Source organism: Tyto alba, unplaced genomic scaffold, assembly GCF_018691265.1.
Source record: "Tyto alba isolate M040663 unplaced genomic scaffold, T.alba_DEE_v4.0 Super-Scaffold_30, whole genome shotgun sequence".
Classification (NCBI taxonomy): domain Eukaryota; kingdom Metazoa; phylum Chordata; class Aves; order Strigiformes; family Tytonidae; genus Tyto; species Tyto alba.
The window spans coordinates 7782849-7797812 of NW_024881305.1; the positions used below are offsets into that span (position 1 = coordinate 7782849).

General features: G+C 37.7%; 1 protein-coding gene and 1 long non-coding RNA gene across 7 annotated transcripts in view; one reads left to right on the plus strand and one right to left on the minus strand.

Annotated features, from left to right (window-relative positions):
• LOC116960277 overlaps positions 1-14964 on the plus strand; it is a 133383-nt gene that overhangs the window by 78815 nt on the left and 39604 nt on the right. The gene's annotated exons all lie outside the window — the stretch shown is intronic.
• NGF (nerve growth factor) overlaps positions 1-14964 on the minus strand; it is a 33670-nt gene that overhangs the window by 15995 nt on the left and 2711 nt on the right. Inside the window, exon 2 of one of the 2 annotated variants that reach the window (XM_032987277.2) lies at positions 12405-12449. The exons of the other annotated variant lie outside the window; for it this stretch is intronic. The gene's annotated coding sequence lies outside the window, so the exon portion shown is untranslated. The remainder of the gene's footprint in view (positions 1-12404; positions 12450-14964) is intronic. 2 annotated transcript variants of the gene reach the window in all.

The following is a 14964-nucleotide window of genomic DNA, read 5'->3' on the forward strand; positions in this document are numbered from 1 at the left end:
ATGTTTTCTGTTCTAAACTGTTTTCAGCCTAGAAGATCATCTTGATTAATTGACAGCAGAATAAACCATTGCAAAGCTGATCTTCATAAGTGTTCAGGATGTTGGAAAACAGATCATATTTCTTTGCACTCTTCTATTTGCCCTACTGTCCTTCTTTGTTCATTATAGTTTTGTGTGTGCATGTGTGTGTGCCTCAAGTAGTAGAAAAACTTGTCAATATTTGTAGTCTATATGAGTAGCAGTTTCTTCTCTCTTTACCATCATCCTTTTTTGCACCTTTATGAAATGAATGGATTAAAAAGCAGTAGAAGAATGGAATTACCGTTGCCAAACCTAGTGCGTGACTGCTACTATGACTTAAGTGGTACAGCATCAAACGCACACGATGCGCGCTTGCATTAAATCATTCCATCAGGGCCAGACAGAGCTGTGCATTCCCTGTCTAAACAGAACAGCTGTTCTTTGCAGCAATTGTGCTGATTTGATAATGGTTTGCTGGGCAGGACACTCAAGGACTGAGCAATATTTTCCTGCTGGTATATTCTCATATTCTCTGGAACTCAGTCCTGCCCTTGGTCATGCCTGTGTCTTAACATGCTCTTTTCTGTTTCCTCTCCAGCTCCAAGTGCTGTCTGCTCTTCATGCTTTCTGATTGTGTCCTCTCCTTAGTTGCAAGTCTCCCTGCCTTCTACTTTCACACATTGAAACCATCTCCCTCAGAGTTGCTGCCCTACCCAATCTTCGCTGCAGTGCATGTTGGACGTCTTGTCATCTTAAACATCATGGCTTTCATCTTCTGTGGAGGGTATTTACTCATTACTGTATTAACGCCTTGCATAGTGACTTGTGCAGTTGCAATGCTAGGTGGTGAGGTAGTAACAATGTAGTGGATTCTGTAAAATAGCAAAAAAATATATATGCAGAAAAACTAGCTCAAACTGCATTTCCTTTTAGTAAGTACAGTGACTTGATTTAGGAGGTTGCTTCATTTCTGTGTTCTGAGAATCTCTGCTCTGCTTTAGTTGAGACCCTGACACTAAACGTATGAGGCTAGAAAAATATAATCCAAACTTCTGCACTGTGCAAAGCTCCCCGCATCCTGAATGTGTCAGGCAGCTGCTACACAAAAAATCTGACTAATGATCCCAGAGAGCAAAGATAGTTTGAACTGTGTCCATATTTTAGCAGTATGGTCTGGGCTTCTGGGCTCAGACCCAGTGAGCAGTGGATGAGTAGGAGTTCTCTGTCTTTGTATTACGTCAGAGTTTGAGGGGAGGCAGCTGCTCTGAATGTTTTGAGATAGGAGGTTTTTCTTCCCCACCCAGACATTTAAGGTGAAATGAAATTGAAGGTGAAATTTAAATGTGTGAAGGGGTTTGTCTGGATCTTGAACCAGTGGCCTCTGGAGCCTGACCACTCTGCAACATCCTTACCTCACACAAAGTTTGAATGACAGTCGGTGTAATATGCAGGGAAGTGAATGATGATACAGAGTGCAAGATGTCCTCCCTTGCTGGGAGTCCACAGTTGTCTGAAATAAATGCCTGCGTGTTTGAACAGTTCTCCTGGTCATACAGTTACTCTGTGCAAAAGAACAGTTAAGAGAAGAGTGTTTGTAAAGAAAAGATCCCATCCTTTCTTGTACTGTTCACTCCCCTTATACATGGGAATCCTTAAAGTGCAAAGAAGTTTAAATTAAGTTCAGGTTTCAGCAACCTCTACTTAAGAACAGGAAACGTGGAGTTGGACTAACCTGTCAGCCTCAACAATTCTTACAAATCTGCAGTTGGCAACACATTTGCATTAGGAACATTTGTAGGGTTCTTAGATGTTCATTTTCTGGCATCATTTGCTTGCTGATTCCATTTTTTGCTACAGTCAAAAAGCAGAATGGGGAAGATGCATCTCTTTCCTTTTAACTGTGCAGTTGCATGTTTCTACCACTTTTTCTGCAACTCTCTTTGGCCTTGTTCTAAGTCTGAATAAATCTGAATGCCTAAATTGAAAAGCGATGCTAATTGCTGATGTTGTCGCATATCTTTATCCTATTCACACTTCACCTTCCTGTGGGGTTCCACTGACTTCTCTGGTATGCAGAGTTTGAAATGTGGGAACTCTAATAAAAGTAGGCCAGGATTAGAAGATTACTGCTACGGTGTTTACCAGTGTATTGTTTTCCTTGCTGTCTTTTATTATATTAAGTATGAACCTTTTTTTCAATTTCCATAGTGAGAGCAATCAGTAGATTGAATGTGTGAACTCTTGAAACTGGGATGACTAAACTGCTGTAACAGATTTTCTCACCCTACATTCATCAAAAATATCTTGCAGAGGCTGATTAAACAAAAACTTCTTTTAGTACTGTATCACATACCTTATAGAAGATACAGGGGAAGGAATCAGAGTGGGAGGAGGTACTTCTGAAGGTTGTGAAATGGTAACTTGCTATAGTTATTATTTCTATAGCTTCTTATTACTTGTAAATAATATTTGAAGGTTACAGCTAGTAAGTGCAATACAGCTTGAAGTTCAGGTCATGCTTCTTCCAGTTTAATAAGGGCAAAATGTTGCAGACAAATGCACATATGTTCCTAGCATAACAAGATATGGAGTGTCGTTGGTTGCTTAAACTACTCAGAAGGATGACAATTCCAAAACCTGTAAACTCATCAGCTTGCGGCAGCACTGCAGCTAGCTATGGTATGCAAATGCTGTTGATACCACTGCTACAGAATGGAGAGTGTTATTCAAACCAGCGTGGATAAAGAGTTATGGCCTGCATGGAATAGTGCTATCTTTGTGCAGACTTTGACATTAAAAAATGGTAACTTCAACTCACAGATATACTGATTACCCTGCTGAAAGAAGACTTGGAATCTCTTCCCAGAATTACAGCATTTTAATTAGAAGAATGAGAGCAAAGTCTTAATCTTATTAATAGGGATAGACAGGGATAAGGCAGAAATGAAACCCATGGCAGCATAGCTTAAACATGAAAATCAATGGCTTGGAGGCTAGTAACAGCAATGCTAGCTACAGCAACAAAACTGCTCCCTGTCCTTCCTTTTCATACAAGACTAAGCTTGACAGTGAACTTGGAACTTGACAGTGAAGTTACTCTTGTAACGTTGTCCTACATCACGCACAGCTATTTGAAAATATATAGCTGAAACATAGGGAAAGCTATTTTAAATTTACAAACCAAATCCTCAGATACGTGATTATTTTCTTTAAATTTCCTTTTAGCTCTTCTCGATTCTTGTGACATTCAAGGATCAGTAAGAATCTCATCTGTAGCTGATTCTGATAGATACTAATCTTTCCCTTGCCTTTGCAGTCTGCTTGAAATACTACTTGTTTCTTCATGTCAGGCCTCTGGCAGTGCTTAGTGGAGTAAGGATTACAGTCCCCACTGAATCTCATTTTTTCTGTTGTTAACTTTCTAAACTGTTCCCCACAGTTGGCAACCTTTCCATGCTTGGAGACATACTTAGTGGGAAGCTGGGAGAGTGATGTTTTTTGTCTGTCTAGAATTATTGTGCCTTTAATTGAGATTTGTTTAACTTTGTCATTAAGTCCATTTACGTTGTAGGCATTTCATGACAATGATCACATACATCACTTGTACACGGGCTGCATTTCTGTTGCAATTTACCTATTAATGAAAGAAAAAAAAAAAAAAGCTCCATGTTTACTTAAGGTTTCTACAAGTAGCCTTTTTTTTTTTTTTTTTCCTTCTTCCATAAGCTTGGTTAATAAATTCAGCAAATTTTTGGATTGGAAATTAGGGATATGGCTCATCTACAGATTCTGTGCTATATTCTAGCTAAGGAAGTAGCTAGATTGATTCAGCGAAATACAGGTGCTCTGGTTTCAGTTGCTACTTTGCTACTTGTCTGGGTAGCAATTGATACTACTATTAGAACCTATAAACCCTGGGTTTATGGTTGTTTCCAAATTAGGGACAAATCTTGATCAGAAAGCAACAGGAACAGAAACATTTCTCCCCCAAATGACAACGACTTTATGGTGAACAGAAAACACTGGATGCAATATGGCTATTTGTGTTCATCAGTCATACATCTGTGTAACAGACTGTAGGGTACAGGTTACTAAATGTGAGTCAGGGGTGACCAAAGCTATGTGAGTTACAACATGAGCTTGACCATGATCACTTTAGCAGTTGGGGAAAACAAGTACTTGCTTCCTAATAAGAAAAAAGAAAGCTGATTAATCCGTTGAGTCATCCTGCTCTACTTCACTGTTGGTATGAATGGCATTCCCTATGGGTAGGCCTACACAGAAGAAAATGCTAAACCATAATCAAGACCGCGTGACTAGTTCAATCAAATGTTTCAAAATATCACCCATGACTTTTAGATAAAATAAAAAGTAGGGATATTCTCAGTCAAGCAGTTAATTGCTTACTTAAAATTTGTGCTTTGCAGTAATTTGAAGATTTTTACTAGGTCTTGCTACAAATAGAAGAACTTTATTTCCATTTTATAGGTTTATGTTAGGTTACACTGTAATGTGCAGATTAACAGACTGGAACATGGCACCTGCCCTCTGTCACATTATTCTTTCTGAGTGATGCTGCAATGCTGCCTTGTTTCTGGGACATATAATTTCCAGAGCCTCTAGGAATTAAAACAAGTTTTTAGAAGCATTCAGAAAAATAAATAATACCAGCCTACCCAACCTCTTGCATATATTACTACTAGCACCAAAAATCACACCTGGAAGGGAGATAGGGTATTTTGGAGTTAAGTCAGTAGGTTTTCCAGTTCTTACTTTTAGATAATGAATCCCAAAAGGATATTTCTATGGGTTTTGTTTCTTACATCTAGCAAAACTTGTTTCAGGTAGGAGCTGAAGACAGGTTATGTCAATTTTTTTGCAAGAGTTTGTCCAGTCAAAAATAACGGTAGTTTTTAAAATTCTTGTCTGGCTCCTGATGTGCCCCAGGTTGTGTGCAATAATGAAAAATTTATCATCAGCACATCTGTAAATGAATCATCTTTTTTTCCTGCACCGACATGGTTGCACAATTTTACTGACTGCTTGCTTTGATGAATATTTGATATTTGTCATGTGAAGCTGTTCCATCACATTTGTAATATTGGAAATTCCAAACACACTTAACACCTTAATACAGTGTCACAGTTAATGTATTCATAATCATTTTGTTACCCAATACAGTATGACAAAGTAGTCTAATTACCAGCCATATAAAGATAAGAGTTACAACACAGACATCTGGCTGTAAATCATGCATCTGGGTTAAACATATTTTCATCTGGCTGTCCTATACTATGTAGTACAGACTGTGCAAAGCAGATGTTAGAACCTTAGGTAAGATCCATTATTACGAAGTAAGCAATTACTTTTCTTTCTTGTTTTTGCTTTCAGTGAGTCAAGATGATAAATTTGACTCATGCTAATAAGGCTTCACTCAACACAAATGCTGGAAATTTAAGATTCTTCCTTTTTTATTTTATGATTTGTGGAATGATGGCATTGCTGGAAGAAAAGTGAAATAAAGCTGAAGGAAATAGGAGAAGGAGGTTAAAAGGTTTTGTCAGAGCTCTTCTTCAGAGTTCTGTTCTATTTCTTCTGCCTCACCGTGAGTCCATGCTGCACTGTTTATAGAACAGGTGATTTGGAGTTCCCCCATATGAGTGGGGAAGGTGGAAAGGGATATAAGTTCTCATTCCACATTCACATTGGACCTTTTACTAACAAATAAAACTTCCTACTAACTCACTCAGGGTTTATAATGCTAATTTTCAATTCTGGTTTTCGGTGCTGGGTGACACAAACCAAAAATTGTTTCTTTTTCTACATTTATGTTCCACCATGTGAAGAACAGTATTTGGATATCATAAAGAATCTAGGCACATTTACTCCAAAGGTTGTATACTGTACCTACAACTTGTGGTCATCTGGGAACCTGCTGGTGATAGATGTGAACTATCTGATACGGTTTTGGTCTTTGTTGTCTAATCATTAGTCTCAACAGAGGAAGTATAATAAAATGAATAATCCTTTCCCCACGTAATTATGACTCTAGTTTGTATTTCTGTTTAGTGTCGATCAGTGCAGGACAGAATGAGAGCAACTGCCTGAACAGAATACCTAAAAATATTTTCCCATAGTGAAAAATAGAAATTGCATCCTTTATGAAATGTGTGCATTTTTGCATGGTAGGTGACGTGCCAAGTGAACACATTCACAAAGTCTTTGACACTCTTCTGCAGGCAGGACAGCATACCATATCTGGACTCCACACATTTCAAATCTGTATTTTCATGTTTTGTGTGCTGGTATCAGATAGTTCAAATAACCTGACATATTTGAAATTCACTGTCATTACATCACTTAACATTGTGTGTAACCACGTATTTCCTTTGTCTGGATATTTGACGTACACCTTGTCATATTTATTAGAGTATCATTTGTTAATGCTTTTGTCTGTTGAATAAATTGTCAGGAAGAATCATAATAGTTACAAGAAAGCAATTTTATTCTGAATTGGGAGATAGTATGCATGAGCACAGAGTGGAAAGAGACAAAATACAACATTTGTAGCCAGATGTGTTCTATAATATGAAAATTCTAAATGCTATTGAAGAGTGGGACTCCACAGATTATTGTCATAATCATGCTATTAGGAACAGATTTTTCTTTGGTGTTTGACTATTTTTACTCCAGTTTTCAGCAGATGATGAATACATGATGAATTACAATTTTAGACTGTCTAAGAGAAGAAAATGAAACTTTTTTTTTTTTAATAAAGTATGCCTAGCAGGTTTCTGACTTAAAAATCTTTTTAAATAGGCCTATTGTGTTTTTATCGAGTGTATTTCCACTTTTCTATGGATTTTTTTTTATTAATATTAGGTTCAAAGCAGGTAATCAGGTTGTACACCTTACAAGATCATTTTCTGCCTGCTTAAAATCAAAATCAGAGGGCGGTTCTGATGATTAGTTGTGTACCGAGTTCCTGTGCACAATGTCAGAGTTTAAGTATGTGTCACTTGGAAAGGAGCTTTTGCAAATTTTTTTTATTTCAAAGGTAGAGAGATGAACTTTAAATCTGGCCAACAATATTACATCAGTTTTCCTGTGGCATTGGAAATATGTTATTTTCATAGGAATTACTTTCTTTCACTTTCAAGTTATGACATGATCATGGTCAAGTGCTGAAGACTGAATTCAGAGGACTTGAATTCTTTAAAGGAAATAGAAATATTGAACAAAGAGAAGAAATTATCTAGTTAATTAAATAATTTTCAAATTTCTTTGCTTTCAAATAGAAGAGAAGAAGTGGGAGAAATGAGAAGGAAAGAGGGACATGCTTTTCTCTCAGAACACACGGAAAAAAAGTGGTCTTTAGTGACAGTCCTTCACAAAACCAGTCTGTTTCACAAAGGCAGTTTACAGTGCAGGAGCACACATCTAGGGAGAGCTCATGGGTCAACGTCCCTCTACTGCGTGTGATTCTACGTGCTCTGGCAGAGCCAGAAGCTCACGCTTTTGGCGTATGTAAAGTGTCTTGGAATGGGAGGCTGAGCAGTGAACCTTTGCACTCTTTTGTTTACAGCATGTGCCTGAGAAAATGACGAGAAGAAGGTTTGGCAAGAATGACTGGGGAAGGGAGGATTTGGATCTGGGCAGAGCAAAAACATAGATAATGAGAGGATTCTTGACATGGACAATAGAAGCATGCCTAGTTTCTGTGGCTTTACATATCTGTAAACAAAACATGAGCTACTACAGAAGTGCAATGCATAACTGAGTACACAGTTCTTGGTCGCTGTGTAGACTTCAAACTGGATTCAACAAAGATCATCACTTGGTTTCAGACTCTTTCAGTACAGAAATGACACTTGTGAATTGACACTGTGAACCCTTGACCAAATGACCGTTGAAATTGTAGAGTGTCAATCACAGAAGGTTAGAGGTTTTAAAGCTAATAGGTTTCTACATAAAGATAATATGTTAATATGTTTCTACAAGTTTGATGAAAATGTGGGATAGGTAGAGGTCCTGACCAAAACAAGAGCTAGGATGTTGGAGGTCCATTTGATTAGAGAATTTTTGTTAGCACAAACGTGTAACTGTATGTCCTAAAAGTTATTCAAACTTCACAGATGCTTGCAAATTTATCAGACACCTCTAATCAGCATAGAGAACAAGGTTTCATTATTTCTACTGCTTATTGTAATGCTTGTTTAATATGGTGAAGGGACTGAAGTAAAAAGAGAAACTCAGAGGAACAGAGAAGGGTAGACCCTAAGCTATTTAACATGCACGTCTGTGACCTTCAGCAACAAATAATATTTGCAATTAATGTAAATATGAATAATATGACAAAGAAGAGGAAAACACTTTTCATCGAGCATTATGGATCGCTTGGTAAACTGAGCATAAGCAAACAACATGTTATGAAACAGCCAGTACATGGTAGGAATGTCATCCATAGATGAGCAAAGAATACCAGCCTTATTTATAGGACTCAAGTCTGTATTATGGGAATAAGTGAATATAAAACAGCCTTGCATGAAGATCCTTAAGGAAGTGTCCAAGAGCAAGATAAGCATATAGTGGTACCTTTCCAACCACTCTTCTATCCTTCTGCAGTGTTGGGATGAGCAGTTTTCTGTGCTAGAGGGGTTTTGTGTGTTTAAAATCTTGAGTATATTTCCCTTCCCTGTACCTGCCTAGCTGTTTACATTTTTAGCCACAAATTACCTTGTGACCAGGAGTTCTGCAGCTTAACTACATGATGTTGAAACAACTGCTTTTTGTTGCTATTGAACCTGTCATCAGGTGGTTCCCTTTGATGGGCTTAGCTTTTGTAGTGGAAGAGGCACCAAGCATCTGTGCCTTCTAAATCTGCTTAAGCCTCTTCAGACTTTCATTGTTTGTCTCAAGTCCAAAAACACGATAGTGGGGAGAGCGAAGGAGTTGGGCTTAGTCCCCAGTAGAGCAGCCAGATAGTGAGGAAAGAATCTAGCATGTGAAAGGATATCTTTTTTTATAGGTATCAGAAGTACTTAACCCGAACTCTCGGTCAAAGGCAATATATGATAAAAAAAATAGCAAAGCTGATGACTGTGAACTGCAGCCAGCTTCAAAGGAAACGCAAAAATGAAGGTCCAAAACAAAACCAAAACCCCCAAACTGACTAATGAGAGAAAGAATGTGTGACTTCTCATATGGAAGGCCTTGTAGGTGTCAAACCAGTAATAAATACAGGCAATTATCACATGGATATTATCCTTCATCGGTGGAGCCAATTCACGTCTTACCTAGGAGACTGAATGTCACCCCTAAGGCAGTTCTTTGGTTCTGGGTTCCTTAAAGAGCTGCTGTATGGCTGTACTCTGCTTATCCCCAGAACGCTGCACTGATTGCATCTATCCAAGAAAATAATATTTCAGAAAGTTTGATGCTTGTTATTGCCTACCCAATCCTAGTCTTATAGTAAATGGTACGTAGATCCTTCTTTGAGCAGGAAGCTAGACAGATGACCTCCTGAGGCCCCTTCCAGTTTGATTTATTCTTTGATTCTACATTTTTTCTCAGTATTTGAAAGTCATCATTTTCTCAGGAACCCTGTATAACTGTCTTGCTTAATTTGTTCTGCATAGTGATTTTTAAACACAAATGTATTTATGTTTATCACTTTGAAGTATTTTCCATGTTGAAAGTCCAACATGAAGCTTAGTCTCCTTTTCTAGATGTGTGAAGATGCTAGCGATATTTAAAAATGAACCAGAAATATGTAACTGTATATTTATTTTTCCTGCTACTTAAAAATTCTTAGGCGTTCAGAAACAGAAAAGTATACAAATTTTCTGGCAAGCAGCAATCTGAAGAAACTTGTCAAACATGGTGCTGTAGGTGTTGTCCATAATTCTGCTTGTGTTCATAAAGCGCTTGCATGTGAAAAAAGGACAGAAAGCCATGGAAAACTTAAGATACCTACCATGTTATTAATTTTGGATGTGGAATTTCCTGTTTTCTTACCGGTACATAAGGAGCATATATCTGTTGACTACAAAAGACTCTAAAGAGGTTTTTTAAATTCAGAAAGAAACCTGTAATTTTTGTAATGCAAAGTGTTACCACTGTCAAGGGGCAAGGTAGACAGTAGGGAGTACTCCCTTTGTTCATGTGGGGCATGTGTGCAACATCGTTCTCCAGCAAGGTGTCTGGTAGAAAATGGAAATGAAATAAGCCTATGCTTGGGCTACTGAAGTTATAACGAAGCAAACCTATGGAAGCTTGATATATTAATACAAAACAGAATAAAGTCAGTGGTTACTTGGGAATACATTGCCTTTCTAGAGATTACAAAAATCACTCAAATTTAGTGAAATGTATCTATAAAAAGTAAAAGCAACAATCCCCATATCCACAGTCATATTTAGTTCAAAAGAATTAATGTGTGAATGTAATTCAGAACATTTAAATCCCCCTAATATTACATACATGTGTATTTGTCTCCTAGGTTTTGAGCACTTCACTCTCATAGCGTACTTGAATCCTTGAAATCTGTAAACAGCAGTGGAATCTGAATGGAGTATAAAACTCTGCTAGATGTGGATTATTAGAAAGGATTTCTTTTGTTTGTTTCTAATTTACTAAACTCTCAGAAACAAATGAACACAAACTGAAATACAACAGCAGCATGTACAGTTTGTTTCCTAGGGACTTCCAGAAATGCAGGTGGCAGTTGATATAGAATGCAATGTAAGTTAGCGTACTTCTCTTAATCGGGTGCTTTATAGAACATGTTATTTCTGGGTATCTCAGTTTTTAAATGCACAATTTTCAGTTCCTGGGATGAAATTTCCAAAGCTGTTGTGCTCCCAAACTCCATACTGATTTTCACCTGCTAAGTGCGTTCTAAATAGGACACACAAATACAGTGCAACTGGAAATTCGTAGCTGCTTTTGAAAAAAAATCACCCTTTCTTTCGTAGATCATCCTGCCCTGAAGCAAATTGTCCTATGAAGTCACAAATCTCTGAGCTGCAGCTGCCTCCAGACTGTGTGCAGTGTAGCAGTCAATCAATTACAGTTTGAAAGATTGCTTCATACATCTAAATAAGATGAAAAATTTGTACATCTTCAGAGATGGCTTTTCTATGCCCCTTTGACCATTATTAATGAGGGAAAGTGCCATTGCTGAAAGACTGATGTGTAGAAGTGTTAATTTTCAGTCTGAAATATGAAAGCACTAGAAAATTGAGGATATGGATATCTGCAGTGACAAAAGACGTTCATGCTTGCACAGCTTGACAGTTCTTGCCTGCTGACCCTCCTTAAAGGCCACAGTGTAATCATCACCATGATTACTGGAAGCATAGTTCCTAAGTAGGGCTGAGTTTGTAGTTGTGTTCATCAGGATTGTGAGTTATTCTTGAAATGTGTTAAGCAATGAATAGTTTAAATGGGTGATTTTTGTGGCTGTGGTAATGCATGTGCCTAAAACACCTTGCTGGTCTGGGGCTGATACACAGAGCGTCTCAAAAGGATCATGAAATAATGGGCAGGAAATGATGCATTTTGGAAAATGCAGGCTGTGTCATTCACCACAGGGCAAATCTCTTTGTGAACAAGCACAAGGTTTTTTTCATACCTGAGTCATCCAGCACATAAAGGCTTCAAAAAATAAAATATATGTTTCAAAATAGAAAAGCACATATTCTGTGAGCCAGAGCTGTTAAACATATCACAATCAAAGTAATATATAGCAATGAGGTGCTTGGCAAGTTTCCATCACAAAAATTTCTGAAGAGCTCTTTTTTTTTTTTTTTTTTTTTTTTTTTTTTTTTAAGAGCCTGGATTGCATGTGGTTGTGTAAAGAACAAAATAAAGACAATCAAAGTAAATCAATGAATGAGACCACAAAAAAAATCTGTCACCTTTACACCTATACAGTATGGAGGGAAAAATGTGAAATGATTAAGAATATGGAACAAATCAAATAGTAATTTTTAGACTAGCAAAGCCATACTTAGCATATAGAAAGTTGTCAAAGAAATAATCTACTTCCCAGCAGTATTTATACTGGACTAATTTGCTCACTGTAGGTCAGAACTGTCAGGAACAGTCTAATCTTTTATTAGTTTTCTGAGCAGTTAACAACTAACTGAGCTAAATCAATTTTTATTGCATCCTCTTTAGCGCAGCTCACAGATATGGCAGCTCAAAATAAATGACCAACCCTAAGTGTAAGAAGCAGATTTATTTTCTCGATTATTCATTCATTTCATTAATTTTATTCCTGGAAGGAGCTTCATATTTTCATAGCATAAATGGTCATTATGATTTTGTCAATAATATATAAACTGGGGCCCAAAACAAAGTCAAAGAAATTGTCTTACCTTGTGTTTGATTTTTTTCTGTCCTTGTGCTTGAATCTTTTTCCACTGAAATCAATGGGAATTTTGATATGTTAACAAATCAATGGGATCAGAATCTGATATTTTAACACATTCTAATGTACCCTATGGGAACAGAAAATTTTATTTTGGAGCCAGGAACATAAATTAGGGAAAGCTTTTTTGGAATCTGTTTAGTAGTCTGTATTCAGTGTTCAGCTTTAGAAAATTCCTGAACAAAATTCTTGAACTACATCAAGTTGTCTGATTACTGCGGGTGTGATTTCTGACAGTGATCAGAGTTGTGTTCAGAAAATATTTGTAGGAACTGTCAGTCTGAGGGGAAACTGTGTTAGGGTTTGGGCTGTAAAGGCCAGGTCAGGCAATTTCTCGGGATTTGTGCTATGCTTTGTCACCATCTCACAGTTTCTCCCAGAGAATACCACTGTGAAATGTGGAAACCATGTTCATGTGATAAAACTGATCCCAGCAACAAAGAATGTGAGTCTGATAGATCTTGATTTGGGTCATCTGATAGTGTCAACTACTATGCCATAAAATCTCAAAGCATGGCTCTAAATGCAAGGGCATAGGGAAAAAAAGAAGAAAGGCTATTTACTGGGAAATAAACATTGCCTCCAAGATAAGGAAAAAGTCAGAGGTGTTTCATTCATTGAACAACGGCACAGAAAATTCAAATGATGCTACAGAAGCCTGTCAGTCAAGCCATCAACCATGTTATTTCAGACTACCTCATGCAGTCATTTTAATTTTGGAGCTAGATAATATACCAGAGAAGTCTTCTTTGTGTATATATGTACGTAGGGCCTCATTTCTATGTGCATGCAGCAATTTTCATCTTAATAGCTGTATGCAGGCTCAAAATATTGAGCAGCACTTTGCATATTTTCTCCTGCTGTACAGTAATGGTGTAATCTAAATGTCTTCCACATGAACATAGTCACACAGACATTATGCTTGAAGGTAGTCAACTACTCTGTCTTTCTGTCTCTTATTCTTCTAAACACATGAAAGAAACTGTGCTGTGTGCTGTACTTGGGTGTGCTTCATTTGGAGCTAATGCATTTGGAGATGTACTGAGTAGAGAATTGCTGTAGCCAACTCTATATCCTTGGTGACTTCCCAACTCTCTGGCAATGCAGTCAGCGTCTTACATCTTCATTTGTGCATCCATTAAATTTGATTTCATCCCTTCTCCTGTGTTCCCATAATTGTTTACAAGTGCCTTGTGTTAATATTCCAGCGCATCCTAACTGATTTGCAAATACCTAATAATCTCAGAGAAGCAAAATTTGTAGTCTCAAAGTCCCACTTTTACACCCAGGAAGTTCTGTGTAATTGTAGTGTTTCTTTATGCATGCCACAGGCTGAAAAACACATTAATGCATCAACAGCAAGTCAGCTACACTTGAGGATAGGTTAGCAGAGTCAGGTTGGCATCTCATGTCTCTGCCTTTCAACCTCGGAATATGCTGGTGGTTCTTGGCATTCAGGTTTGCATTGCCATTCTTTGGACTGTTGTATTTTTGCAGGGTGATACAGTTCTCAAAATGAAACTTATATTGTCAGTGTAATTAATGATGTCATATTTCCATGCTATTTTTTACATCATCCAGGTCAGTATTCTGTCTCCTGCAGTAGCTAATAATGTTTAGGGAGTTGTGTTACAAATGGGGTGACCATATGGTGATCATCTCCTTGGTGTACTCTCCCACTCAGTAGTCGTTGAAGCACAGGTTTCCTGAACCACAGGTAGTGACTTTGCTTTTAGTATGTCTGATACTTTCTGAACCCCTGCAAACTACAGTGTCCCGTGGAAAGGAATTCCAAAACTCAGTTATGCATGGGGAGAGGAACCACCTTTTGTTTGCCTCGAGCTTGCCACCTGCTAGTTGTAGTTCCTACTTCTTGCTTTTTGAACCGGGAGACAAGACAACAGCCATTTCCTTTTAAATATCTTAAGGACAATTATGACTATAAATATCTTCATTATACCCCTCCTCAGCCATATCTTTTCCAGACTTAGAAATCGTAATTTATGTAGTTTCTCTAAATATGGAAAATGTTCCAGGCCTTTCATCATCCTGCACCTTTTCTTGATTTACTTTATTTTTTTTTCTGAGGTGTAAATGATGACCAGAACTACGAACAATATTCAGGAAGTGGGGATGGTATAGGTTAATACTGAGGGTCTGAGATTTTCTTTCCAACAACTAAATTACATAGCTTTAGTATTAGTGAAACCAGGCAGATTAGAGTGCACATAACTCACATTAATAGATACTACGATCCATTGGCAAAAGCAAAAATGATTGCTTTGCTTGGCCACGTAATTTTTGGTATAAATACACACACACACAAATATTTAATTAATTCAGCAGAGCTACACAAAGGGCATTGTGTCAGGAGAACAAGCCACACGCATCCCGTAGGACAGCTATCCCAGAGCGGGAGATGCATCTGTCATAGAAGGGCTTGTAAATGCGTTGGCCTCTGTGACTGGACTCAAGTCAAATTCAGCATAGGAAGAATTCCTTCTTAC